This window comes from Microtus ochrogaster, chromosome 8 (genome assembly GCF_000317375.1).
Source record: "Microtus ochrogaster isolate Prairie Vole_2 chromosome 8, MicOch1.0, whole genome shotgun sequence".
NCBI lineage: Eukaryota > Metazoa > Chordata > Mammalia > Rodentia > Cricetidae > Microtus > Microtus ochrogaster.
The window spans coordinates 14,777,620-14,791,423 of NC_022015.1; the positions used below are offsets into that span (position 1 = coordinate 14,777,620).

The 13,804-nt window shown below is 50.1% G+C and overlaps 1 protein-coding gene across 1 annotated transcript in view; it reads right to left on the reverse strand.

Moving 5' to 3' along the window:
• Eef2k (eukaryotic elongation factor 2 kinase) overlaps positions 1-10,379 on the reverse strand; it is a 60,426-nt gene extending 50,047 nt beyond the window's left edge. Inside the window, exon 1 of the mRNA XM_026781149.1 lies at positions 10,168-10,379. The gene's annotated coding sequence lies outside the window, so the exon portion shown is untranslated. The remainder of the gene's footprint in view (positions 1-10,167) is intronic.
• Positions 10,380-13,804: the final 3,425 nt, after the last annotated feature.

The window sequence follows — 13,804 nt, forward strand, 5'->3', positions numbered from 1 at the left end:
AAAAAAGCAACAATCTCTCTTGGAGGACTTGAGTTCAGGTTCAGTTTCCAGCCAGTAACCATCTTGGGTGGCTCACAGTTGTCTGTAACTCCAGATTCAGTGACCTGACACCCTCATCTGGCCTCCACAGTCACATGTATATACATGCACATATATGTATATACACCTACACATATGCAGAGAGAGAGAGAAAGCAAAAAGAATTTTAAACGCACACACAAATAGCTGGTGTACACATGAAAAGGTGTCATTAGGGAAAAATGCAAGTGAAAGTCACACCCCACTAGGATATAATTTTAAAGCTGGGCCATAATAAAAGTCAGCAAGGACGTCCAGGAACTGGAACCCACAGTTGCTAGTGAAACCGCAAAGTGGTGCACCTGCTACAGAAAAGCTGGACAATTCCTTATGGTCCAGCAATTCTGCTCCCAGGATGCAGCTCAAAAGGAATGAAAACATGTCCTTACAGCCACTTGCAAACAAGCTGGGCTTGTGGCTCACGTCTGTAACCCAGTATTCTGAAGGCTGAGGTAAGAGGATTGCAAGTTCGAGTCCAGCCTGGATTACATAGTGAGTTCCAGACAGACCCACCTAGGCTACACAGGAAGACCCTGTCACATGCACACAGAAGGGGAGAGGGGTTGCCAAGAGGCTTAGTGGGTAAAGGTGCTTGCTGCACAAGCCTGGCAATGAGAATTCATCAGAACCCATATGACAGAAAGAGAACTGATTCCCCAAAGAGTCCTCTGACCGCCACAAGTGTCTGTACGCGCACAATTAAGCAAATGTTTAAAACCTTACACAAATGTTCCTAGTGCCCCTACGTCCGGCGTAATGTTTAATTTTGTTTCAGCCATCTCTTTCTTCCGAGGCCTTGGCACTTTCTCGGCAGCTACTGAAACAGGACATACATTTACATTCTAACAACTCAGTACAAACTCCTAAAATGGAAATTAGAATCTTAAAACCCTGTACTTAGCCTTCCTTGATAAAATGCATTCAGTGATCTTCTATTTATCTTTTTATTCGATTCCTTAGCATGCTGGCCACACACTGATTTCTCTGCTCCCAGTTTGAAACTTCATGTCAGCTGCCAAGTTTGTTTCTTACCCTCAGAGCAGGAGAGTCACCAGTCTGGGACAGATGCCAGAGCCACCTGATCCTCTTTGGGGCTTGAAGCTCCTAAACCCAGAGCCTGCTGTGTCCCAGTCAGCCTTACAGACTGGGACAGTGTGGTGCCCATAAAGCCAACAGACTCAACCAGGTCAATGGCCCTGGGAGCTAGGATGGTGCCACACCCACAGCGTCAGCTGTGACACTAAGAAGTGTGGCTTGGAGCTGAGATGCAGAATGTGGCCACTGGCGCAGATCAGGGCTCTGTGGTCATACTCAGCTCCCAGCCCCTACCTGCCCACCCCTCCCCCACTGCTTGACAGCGGCAGCCTCTGTGAGGGGAAGTGGTCTGTCCGCCTCCACAGCTAGCTCACAGAAGCCTTGAGACAGAACCACAGATAAACACCCTCCTGACCCCGGGGACCAGGAACCGCTGCTGACAGCAGCTGTGACTGCCTGGCACTATGCCTTATACCCAGCAGGCGCTTGGTACGCATCCAGAACCGAGAGAACCTGGTGTTGCGAGTTTCAATGTGTTACCAATCTGCTCTTAAGGAAGCTGAGATAGCACCTGTCAACTGTCAAAGCTGTTTGCTCCTACAGAGCTAAGCACATAGTCTCTCAGATAAGGGCTGCGTTTTCCAGACTACTTTACAGCCAGGCAAGACCATGAGCTGTGAGACTTCTCCTGGGGAGACACGAACAACTGTCCTTTCTCTCCTAACAGGGCGGTGATGATAGACAAAAGAAATGTCCCTCCAAGCAGACCAAAGGGGTTACTCACTACCAGGAACAGGGGTGACTCAGAGGCAGCTCATCATCTACAGCCTGCCCCAGCACGGTGAGAACTCAGAAAGCTGCAACCTGGAGCTCCGTGCCTACCTTGTGGGCAGCTCTCCTAGCTGCAGAGTGTCTGTTCCCCAGCAACTGCTCGCTGTCTGTACATCTGCAGGAGGAGCCCGATTAGTCTTTCTGAGCTTCTCCCTCCAGAGGGGAAGTTTCCGTTCTGTGGAAATGTTTTCACAACACCATATACCCAGGTTGAGCTTACTGACTCAGAAGCAGAAGGCCGTATACAACTTTAGGGAAGGGTTGGTTGCTGTTTTTAACATTTATTTGATTTGCTTAGCTGGGGTTGGGGGCACGCTACAAAGTTCATGGGGAAGTCAGAGACTAGCGGGAGTCTCCTTTACCACACGGGTTCCAGGGACCAAAGACCAAACATAGGCCATTAGGCTTGGCTGCAGGCCCTTTACATTATGAGCCTTCTCCTTGGCCCCTTAGGGAAAGATGTTTAAAGGCTAGAGTTCTGGCTAGAATGCAGGTGTGGTTGCTTGAGTTTAGGCAGCTCTGTTAGGCCATGAGGTACAAGCCACGCCCCAAGGTTGACAGACACAACACACAGGTCTCATATCGTGGGACAGCATCCTAGTCATGGGCTCGTGCACACCATACTTTGATATCAGAACCTGAAAGATCATAACCTATTGCACTAGCTGTTCCTTTTTCCCTTACTACAAGCTGTTAATTGTATTGGTTCCAACCACACTTCCACATGCCTAGATGCCTGGCTGGGGACACTTGAGGAAAACTAGCCACAGTGCAAAGTTGGAATTTGGTGGCTTCATTTCCCCTCGGCACATGAAGACAGGCACCTGGGGCAAGTCAGATTTCTCCAGATACTAAGAAACTCCAGCAGGCCTGACCTCAGCTTCCAACTCCAGTTCTGGCCCCCAGTCCCATAGCAAACTCAATCTATTATGGGCTCCTAAATCCAAGGAAGGAGAAAGACCCTAGTTCACAAGACATGAGAATTTTCTAGAAGCTGCTCACTTAGGCACTCACAACATCCCCTCCCAGCCTGACACACCTGGGGAGAAGTGTCTGCAGAGAAGTAGCTGGCTCAGATTTTGTTCCTGCCTCTCTCACCACCATCAACCTGGGGTGCAGAATCGTAACCGTCGGTCAGCATACTAGTACAGGCCAAGACGCAGGGAAGACAATCATCTTCATCTGTGTAAATTGGGAGGCTGAGCCTTAAGTCCCAGCCAGATGGGGACCTGGATGTCTGGGAAGCAGCAAAACCAGGCTTCCTCAGGGGTCTACAGCAAACAGCTGTGGACGTAAGAGACTGTGCTTGGAATGACCAAAGCAAGGCCTTCAGGTCAAGGGGCAAACCACAGTGGCGGCTGGATCTCCTTGGGGCTCACCCTCAGTGCTTGGGGGTGCCGTTCTGGGGCAGCACCCCAGAGCCACTGCTACTACTGCCCTGGTCTGACTAGTGCCCATGTAGGATATGCCCAGGAACCTTTGCCCACAGCCCAGGGTACGCAGACAACTATAAACACCTGCTCTCAAGATGTACTCGCTTCTACCCAGGAACACGTGGTTGAAGGAGCTGGGATCCAAGCTGTTCCAGCACACCTGTGTTTGCTTCTGGGCTCTATGATTGATCGTCATTGGTTAGCATCATTATGGCTCAATCACAGTGATTGTTTCAGAGGTCATGTGACTCATTAACTGTCTATAACTCCAGTTCCAGGGGATCTGACACCCTCTTCTGACCTCCAAGGGCACTAGACAGTCACATGGCACACATACATACATGTATGCATGAACAAAGTACTAATAAACAACAACTACAAATCGCTAAACATACAAGGCGGAGCTGGGGATATAGTATCCACCTACTGTGGATAATGTGGGCCTGACACCAGTGGCAAAGGGGAGTGCTGGGGCTGTAGCTCAGTGACAGAACCCTCGCCTAGTTAGTATATGCAAGGCCTGGGCTCCATCCCAGCACTAGGAAAAAGGAAAGCACATGGTTAAAAAATACACCCCCTTTCCTGTCAGGGCCACTTGTAATGCCACAGGTCATCATGTATTTCTCAACTCTTGTGAAAAACCTTTGCAACTGTTAGTAGAGCGAAGCTTCCACACTCAGATGTTGCTACAATGTTTCCCACTATACCAGAGGCCCTCTTGCTGGGTACCACACCTAAGTTAAAATCACATACTTTCCGGTCCTTGTTGTTTCCTATTAAATCTACTCGAACTCTGTATCACCCTGCCTGACCGGGTTCTCAGTGCTGGGCTCGGGGCTGTACTATCACACCCGACTTCTACGTCCTAAGATCTCAGCGTGGGTTTCTTGGTATGATCATCAGGGCTTAGCCCCGCTCCACCCCCACTGGTGGCTCTGCCTGATCCATCAGGTACCCGGCAGGAACTTCCTGCCCAGAAGAATTGTCAGCACCTTCCTCAGAATCTAGCGTGAGTTCCTGCCACCAAGAGACAGCGGGATAATGGGACTTTGCTGTTGCAGATGGATAAGATGCAAAGAAAAAAAATCCTGAGAGGATTTTTCTAGAAACAAGACAAACCAGACATTTGAAGGGCTGGCTGCATGCCAGGTGCTCCACTCAGCATGTTTGCATGTGTGTGATGATGACAGGAGCCACTGTCACTCCTTTCCCACCCTGCTCTGCTCCCTCTAAGAAGTGAATAAATTTCACAGAGAAAATGAGGATCAGAAGAATTTAGTAACTAGCCCAAGGTTGTTCAGCTGGCCATGGCAAAATTAGGACTTGAACTTAGATCTGTTTGTCTCAAAGGTCTCGTCAGGCCACCTTATAGTCTTTTTTGATTTTTCCGCGACTTGGTTTTCCTTCTTGGGGTTTCACCCATGTCACCAGGCCACTGACTTCCCAGGTGGTAACACCTCAGTGTCCCATATGCCAGCCGGAGATGGCTGCCTTTTTCTGTAGTTCATTCCTGTGACCTGCACAGATGGTTTGTGCCAGGCTTGGCACTCTCTCTGGGCGGTAGTTGGAAGAGTGAGACACCATTCCTGTTGTGTGAACATTCACAGTCTGACCTGTGTAAACACAGAGCATGTCCTGAGAAGTGAGGCTCACTGTAGCCCTGGTGTGACCAGCCAGGAGTACACCAAGTCCTGGGGACACCAAGCCAGTGCAAAGAAGATGATTAAACACTAAAACCCAAACCCAAAGCCCCCTTGTGCATGTTGTTCATTGAAGCTATAATCTTTTTCTGCTTTGTACTCTAAAATGTCATTTGCTGAGTTTTAAACAAAGAACTCTTGCACAATGACAAATCTGTGTGAGCAGGGTCCAGGCTGCAGCGTTTGTATTTCAGCAGAATGAATGTTAACTTAGCCCCTGGCTTTCCAAACAGGCTGCTGTGCCTGCCAGCCAGGAAGCTGATGCCTGTGCCCCTGTGTTTTTTACATATATATATATATATATATATATATGTTGAGTCTCCTGCTCTATCATACACCACCTTATTCCTTTGAGATGGGTCTCTCAATGAGGCTGGAACAAGGCCAGCTGCCAGCAAGTCCCAGGAATACTCCTGTCATGCCTGGCTACATCCCAGGGTAGGTGCTGGGACCTGAACTCAGTCCTCACGCTTACACAACATGCTGCTCTCTTCCCCAGGAAGTACGGGCTTCTCTGCCCGTGCTATTGACAATGAGCTAGTACAATTCTTACTCACAGGGGCAACACGTCATGTGGGAAGTCAGACATTTAGCAGCATCAGTGGTCTCCACCTACTAAATGTCAATCATTTCCAGAACAACTGAAACTCCAGATGTTGCCATGAGCCAGGATGGACTGGAACAGCCCCAGGCTGAAGCCTGTTCTAGTCACGTGGCAACTGGTAGCTGCTGCTGCAAATGACCCAAGCTCCTGTCTCACAGCTGGGGGGCAGGGTTCTAAGGGCTCCACAACCAACAGCCTGGCATCAAGGGTCTATGCCTGCTTCCTTTCTTTCTTGTCTTCCCAGACTTCTTTCCTCTCCTCCCTTCTCCTCCTCATCCTTCTATCCTTCTTCCTCCCTCCTTCCTTCCCAGTGGTGAGAATGGAGTTCTAACCCTAAATATTCCTGCTTCCTTGATCATGTCTCCTTCCTTCCTTCCCCTTTCTTTCTTTCTTTCTTTCTTTCTTTCTTTCTTTCTTTCTTTCTTCCTTTCTTTCTCTATCTTATCCTATCTTATCCTATCTATCTATCTATCTATCTATCTATCTATCTATCTATCTATCTATCTATCATGTATCTATTTATCTACCTATCATTCTATCTATTATCTATCTATCTATCTATCTATCTATCTATCTATCTATCTATCTATCCATCTATAATTTTTGCTGTTAGTGTTGTTTTTGAGACAGGGTCTCTCTGTGTAGTTCTGGTTTTCCTGGAACTTGCTCTATAGACCAGACTGGCCTCAAACTCAGGGGTCCACCTGCCTTTGCCTCCAAAGTGCTGAGACTAAAGGTGTGTGTGACCATGCCTGGCTTCTACCTCTTCTTTATAAGGACCCTGCAGTATAATAAAGAAGACTCAGGACAATGTCCCCACTACTCATCTCTCAGGAGGCTCTCTTGCTGTATAAGGCCACACATATTCAGATTCCCAGGCTGAGGATATGGACACTTTTAGAAGGGTTGTTATTGTTGGGCTCCCGGGTGTAATGGGACCTGGGAAGAAGTGCAGGGTGGGGGTGACGAGAAGAGTGGGGGTGGTCAGGATGGAACAGCTGCTGGTATTTCCCAGCACCAATCCTATGCTAGGCATGGTGGGGCTGGGGGCTGGTCACCCCTACTGTTTGTTATCTGCTGATTTTCAAGAAAGGAGGCCCTCTGGGGAGATGAGAGTGGTGAGCACGATCCTGAAGGGGACAGACAGCTCTGGGCCCTGTGGGCAAGGCACTCCAAGCAGCTGAACCTGTGGAGGTGTGAGGTCAGGGAGAAGGCAAACTCATGTGGAAGCTAACTGATCTGGGCCTGGAAAGTGGGAGACAAGCAATCTGATGGAGGAAGCCAGTGTGGACATCTTGGCAATCCAATGGAGGAAGCCAGTGTGGACGTCCTGGTCCTTTTACTCTGACATAAAGCACTGTTGCTCTTAATAGTTAACAGTTTGTCTGCAAGTCCTTAGTGCATGCCAAGGCTCTGGATATTAACGAGACCCTCATTTGATGCTTCATTTCTGGTTCCTGATCCTACCCCCTTCCCCCACTCATAGAACAAAGCAGAAAAGTGTCTGAGTCACGGCAGGTACTACAGAGTAAAGGTGCCACAAGGATAGGGGGTCCAGACACAGGCCATCATAGCTTCCTCCAGTTACATCCTTGTTCAGGACAAGGTCCACTCCTAAAAGCAGAACTCCGCTGCCAAGCCCTGGCCAAGACATACACAGCGCAGCCTATCTTGAGCTTCCAATTATGGCTCTGCCTGTGGTTTGTTTTTCTTTTGAGACAGGGTTCTTCGTAGTGAGACTGGCCTACAGTCCCCTATGAAGGAGATTGACTTTGAACTTCTGATTCTTCTGCCTCTGTCTCCTGAATTCTGGGATTAATGGGCATGCACCACCATACTTGGTTTTATCAGGGCTAAGGGCTTTGTGCCTGTTTGGCAAGCACTCTACAAATTGGGCTACCTTCCTAGCCTGTATTTTGTTTTTGGTTTTTTTTTTCTGTTCCAAAGAAACTGAGAAATGAGCCCAGTGCTCAAGACATCAGGGACAAGCTGGGTGCTGCCTAGCGCAGCCTCGATTGGCCCAGCCAGTGACCGTGTCTCCCAGGATCTGCTGCACCTTGGTGAGACCATGTGATAGCATTCAGGCCAACGAAAGGTAGCCTAAATAACTTTGCACCATGTCCAGGCCCACTCAGCTGCTCACTCACTTCTGTGCCATTACAGAGCACCTGCTGTATACCTTCTCTGAGCTTCAGGGAGGAAACCAGCTCCCTCTCCACACAGAATTCTAGCACACAGGAATTGCACAATTGCACAGCACACTTGATTCTATCAGGCACCTGTCCCAAGCTCTTCTCCTTATGCAATCTATCACCAACTTGATTCCTGGCCAAGCGATACACTATTCTATCAGATCTAAGAATATAGCCCCTCCTCAGCACCGCCTCCGACTCCCAGGTGGCAGGTGAGAAAGCTGAGGGACAGAGAGATTTAGCCTATAATCACACAGCCAGAAAGCTGGGAAGTTGGGTTTAAAACCAATGCTGGCCAGATTCAGGGACTTTTGATGTACTCTTCATTTCCTCAACCAGCAAACCCAGCAGCGGCTAGCAGCCACCCCTGGGAAAGAAATGCAAACTGGGACCCTCACTCCAGACCTACTAAAGGAAACTCCAGTGTGGTCCAGCAATCAGAGGCAGGCGAGCCCTGCAGAGGGTAAATGATGTGCCCAGTGGTTAGATTCACAGCCTACACTCACCTCCGACTCTCCAGCCTGTGAAATGCTTCTCTGTGTTTTACTACCATACTGTGTTAGTGACTCACCCTTCCCTTCCTCTGGAGCCTCGTAGTCTGGACCTATAGGTCCTGGCTGCAAGAGTTTAATCAGATATTCTTTAATTCATGAATGTATGTATGTGTTGTGTGTGTGTGTGTGTGTGTGTGTGTGTGTGTGTATACAGGTGACTGTGGAAGCCAGAGGAGAGCACTGGGTCCCCTGGAGATGGTGCCACAGGCATGGGTGAGCCACCAGATGTGTGGTGAAGGCGACCTAGTCCTCATGGTCCAGCAGCTCCTCCTCCCTTCATTTCAGGGGCAAGTGCTCTCAACCTGAGCCAGCCGTGCTCCCCTCCCCCACACAGTCCCTCTCCGACAAGCTTTAGGGCTCAAACCCAAGGTCATCCCAGGTGTAGACCCTATGGTAACCTGGGATCCTCCTGGGTTCAACTGGTTCCTGCAGCTGCCTCGACAGGAGGCCTCATCTGCACCTGAAGCCTTCCTTCTTTATCAGTCTGTCCAGCTGTTACTACTTGGTTTCTCTGCCCGGATCCTGAAGTTTTACTCCTTCACAACAGGAATTAGAGCAGAAATGGAGCCTGAGCCTCGATCCTACTGCGCACCCCCAAGTTCCTCCATGCAGTTCCCAAGTGGGAATTAACAGCCGCCAGCCCGGTGAAGTCAAGACCTTCTGGTTCTTAGTCTGACCAGGGCAAGATAAGAGGCTGAAAAATATCTGTGTGTGGACAGCATGGCAGGGCCATTGAGGAAAGGCACAGGCAAGGCTCTCAGACTCTAAGAACTGAGTGGGGCCCCCTTCTTTGGAACAAACCCCCCCAGGATAAATGGGAGCGTCCCCCGCACACACACACTACTGCTTGCCTTCCTCTCTGAGGATCTCTTGGCCCTGCAGAGAAAGAAGAGCAGTGTTTAAAGTCGAGCTTTGAAGACAGCCTGGGCCTTCTCCTTTCTCCACATAGCTCAAACGCCACCTCCTAGGGAAGTCTTCCCGAAACTTCATTTTTAATCCCCTACACGCACAGTCCTTGTCTACCCCTCTATTTTCCCCACCTAGCCTTTGGAGGTCTAGAGACCTCTCCGGACCTCGGTTTTCTCCTCCGTAAAATCAGCTTTCTTAGTCCTGTGGCCACGAGACAGGGAGTGCCCCATCACGGAGGAACCATAAATACGTCCCCAGGGAACAGCATCCCCAAGTCAGATCTCACTCCTCCGCAATACACGCGATCGGTCACACTCAGGGCGCAACTAGGCAGGTTTCCCCCAACCTCCCTGGCTAACACTAGCTAATCTTGGCGGGGCTTACCAGGGAGGTCCCCGCCCCCGCGCCACCAACTGCATATTAACGTTCAGCCCCTTGGCACACATGTCTCCAACGCCTGCCAACACCCCAACTCCTCCAACCAGCAAGGACATACACTGCACAAACCTGGACGTTCCGGGAATTGAGAACTGCACAGGCCTCCGGTGTAGGGAAACGGGTGAGCGGAATGCCGCTTGGGTGCTTCAGGGGACAGGTGGGCTACCCGGGACATAGAGGAGACCAGGGTTGAGGCCCGCATGCAATGCCTGGTGCAGCCAGAACGGCGCCCGCCACTTGCCAGTCTTTCACCCCTTACTTTACAGGCGCAAACACTGCGCCCCAAAGGAGCTTGGCAACCGGAGAAGCTCCCCAATTGCCTTTCGGGGCGCCGCTGCAGCGGGGCGCGCAGGCCCGGCTCCCCATCCAGCCCCGAACCACAGCGTCACCTACCTCCCGCAGGGGGACAGGCGCGGCAGCCGCTGCCCACGGTCGCAAGGATCCCGAGTAGAGGCTCGCGGCCGGGCGCCCAGAGTGCAGGGCTGTGGATGATCCCGGGGCACGAGCGCAAGCAACTGAGAGCCACGCTCCGGGAGCCGCAGTGGGACGCTTGGAGACGTCCGAGCTCAGGAGCGGAGCGCGAGCCGGAGCTAGGGATGGGGCTGCAGCTGGAAGTGGGGCTGGAGCCGGAGCGAGGACCCGAGTAGGGGCGGGGCTGACGCACGGGCCGCACGCCAGGGCTCACGTGACCGCCTCCGGGTGGCCACAACCTCCCTTTAGCTGCCGCTAGTCTCTTGGCTCCCCGCCTGTTAAACGCTTCCCGAGAGTCTGGCTCTAAAGCCGGTTGGTTACTCAGCTGTGTGAGTCTCTTTGTCTTTCAGGCCCAGGATGTGGCTCGGTGGCAGAGTGTGCCGAGCATAACCTAAAATACTTTTATCAGATAATCTTTAGGTTTTCTTACTTCTGCTTTGAAGAAACTTCTGACACTTCACAAGGCGGGGGGGGGGGCGATTTAGAAGGGGAGAAACAAAAATTTTGTTGAAAAATGCCACGATGAATCCAAATGTGTGGTAGGTAACTCGGGATCCTTGCGACCGTGGACAGCGGTTGTTTTGTCTCTGTGTGTGCCTAAGAATTTCTGATCATCTGGAACTGGAGTTACAAGACAGCTGTGAGCTGCAGTGTGGATGCTGGAAATCAAACCCAGGTCCTCTGGAAGCTCAGCCAGTACTCTTAACTGCTGAGCCATCTCTCCACCCACCCCACGTACACTTATTTTGTTGTTATTTGAGACACCCTGGCCTCTATCTCCCAGTAAACTTCCTGCCTCTGTGTGCCGAGCTGCCATCTGGATAAACTTTCTGTCTTTGTTAATCACCTAGTGTGTGCTTTAGATTTGTCTATTCAACACAAACATGCTTCTTCTGAAAGAGGAGCCTGCAACGGAGAAAATACCTGCACCGGATGGCCTGTAGATCATTTTCTTAATTAAATGATTGATTTGGAAGGGCCCGGTTCCTTTTGGGCAGTGTTACCCCTAGGCAGCTGGTCCTGGTGCTTTAAGAAAGCAGGCTGAGCAAGCCTGGCAGAGAGAGCACTGGGCTGCATTCCTCTGTGGCTTCAGCTTCAGTTCCTGCCTCCAGGTTCCTGCCCTGACTTCCCTTCATGATGGACTGTTGGCTGTAAGCTGAAATAAACCCTTTCCTCCCCAGGTTGCTTTTGGTCACAGTATTTTATTACAGCCGCAGAAACCCACCTAGGGCAGCCTGAGGTATTGCGGTACTGGTAACGGAAAGGGACCTGAAGCACAGGCAGAAGTACCCCCTTAGAATTCTCATCACAACCTTATCGGACTCCACTTTGTACATAGAACACCGAGGCTACCAATGGGACTTTTCCAGGCTTACACAGCTAGTAAGTGTCAGGCAACATCTGGCCAAGAGCTGGGTATTTTCAGACCCCCTTTGTCCTGTAAGCCTGGCTCTTTGGTGTCTGGGAGAGCAGTAAATCCTTTTTTCCTGGGGAAGTCAGCCCCTCAGACCTGAACACCTTTGTCAGTATGAATATTCCTTGCAAAAAGTTGAACCTTTTTCTATTTGTTTCTTCTTTTGAGACAGAGTCTCTCTATATAAGTCTGACTGTTCTGGAATTCACTGTGTTGACCAGACTGGCCTCTGCCTCCTGAATGCTGGGAGTAAAGGCATGCTCCATCCACAACATCGGGCGAGTTTGACTTTCTTGATTAAGACCTCATGTTGCCACATGAACTCAGAGAGGCAAATGCTTCCAGCTGGAGCTGCCCAGCATGTCAGGCCACAGCACTTCTGCCCCAGTCTGGCCTGCCCTTCTCAAAGATCAGCCTCTGCAGCCACAGGGAGCTGGATTCACACTTTTGATTGCAACTTTCCAAACAGATGAAATCGAGCATGTTTTCAGGTGCTCCTTAGAGATTTGAATGTCACTATAGAGCCTAGCAGTCCCTCTCCATTCTAGGCCTAAGGGTAAAGGGAATATGCACCACACCAAAGGAACCAGGGGGTTGGCAGACTGCTTAGGAGGCAAAGGCATTTGCCAAGCCTGACAAATAAGCCTCGGTCGGTCCTGGGACTCACCTGGTGGGAGATAACTAGCTTCTGCCGGATATCCTCTGGCCTCAACAGACACACTGGAACAGGCATGCACCTACACATACATGCACACACACACAGCAAATTACTGTAATTAAAAGGAATTAGAATAGATGCCCGTCTGAAAAATCAAAACAAACCCCAACTACGTATGGAGCTGGGTGTGACTGCACCTGTCTGTAATTCCAGAACTCAAGAAGCTGAGGCAGGGGGCTGAAGAGATGGTTCAGCCATTAAGGACACTGGCTGCTCCTCCACAGGATCCAGGTTCAGTTTCCCAGCAACTACATGGTGACTGACAACTCTACCTCCAGTCAAAACCAAGTTTTTTGTGTGTTTGTTTTGTTTTTTGTTTTTGGACGGGGGGTGGGGGGAGGGCCTCATCAGTAAAGGAAGACTTTCTCTTTTACTCTTTTCACTGTACACATAGGATTGAACATTTTTAAAACTTAGGATCACGCCTGCAGTACAGTTCAAACTAAGAAACCAACTTCCTTTATATGGAAGAGGAGGCAAATGAGGTAGGGGAATGAACAATAACTTTATCTTATTTGTGCTTTTCTTTCTTTGCTCCAGTTTCACTAAAGAACACTTATTGCTTTTCCAACAGTTATTTTTAAATGTCACTTAAAGACAGAAACTCCCACAAAACTCAACAGCCTGGTTGCTCTGACTTCTGTGACCCCCCCCCACCCTTCCTTGCCTGTGGCTGGCTTTGCATTTGGTCTGCCCTTGCTGCGCTGTTGCGAAACCCAAGGCACCAATCACCAGAGAAGCATGGTCAGCAGGCGTGGGGGAGGCCAGCTGGGAGACAAGGATGCTGGAGAGAGGCTCGGGGAGCAGATGGAAGTCTTGGGCTCTCTGGGGTTGGAGTTGGAGGCAGGCAGGTCCTGAACACCTGGAGGAACAGCTGTGTCCCTCCCTAAGATCAGGTCTAAGGGGTATAGAATAAACTCTGACTGGATCGAAATTATGACTCTGTGTGTGTGTGTGTGTGCTCTGGGGAGAGAGCCTACATAAAGAGAGCTCTGTGCCTTCCTGTGACTGAGAAGAGGGTGATCTTCCAGAAGGCCAGGGCCTGGCCATGCCCAGGCAGTGATTGTGTTAGTGCTTAGGATAGACAGCACTGGGTAGAAATGTTTGCCTCTGTCTTTGAGCTCAAAGGCCAATGGATTCAGATGGATTGGCTTTCCCCAAGAATAAAAACCAGGGTAGGGATGTTGTAGCTTAGTGATAAATTGTGTGTTTAACCTATAAGAGACCCTGGGTTTTTATCTCCAGCACACACACACACACATTTAAAAAAGCAATCCCCCTAAAAAACAAATGAACAAAACAAACAAACAAAAAACCCCTGGCATGGCGCATGCCTTTAATCCCAACACTTGTGAAACAGAGGCAGGTGGATCTCTGTGAGTTCGAGGCCAGCCTGGTCTACAAAGCAAGTTCTAGGACAGCCAGGG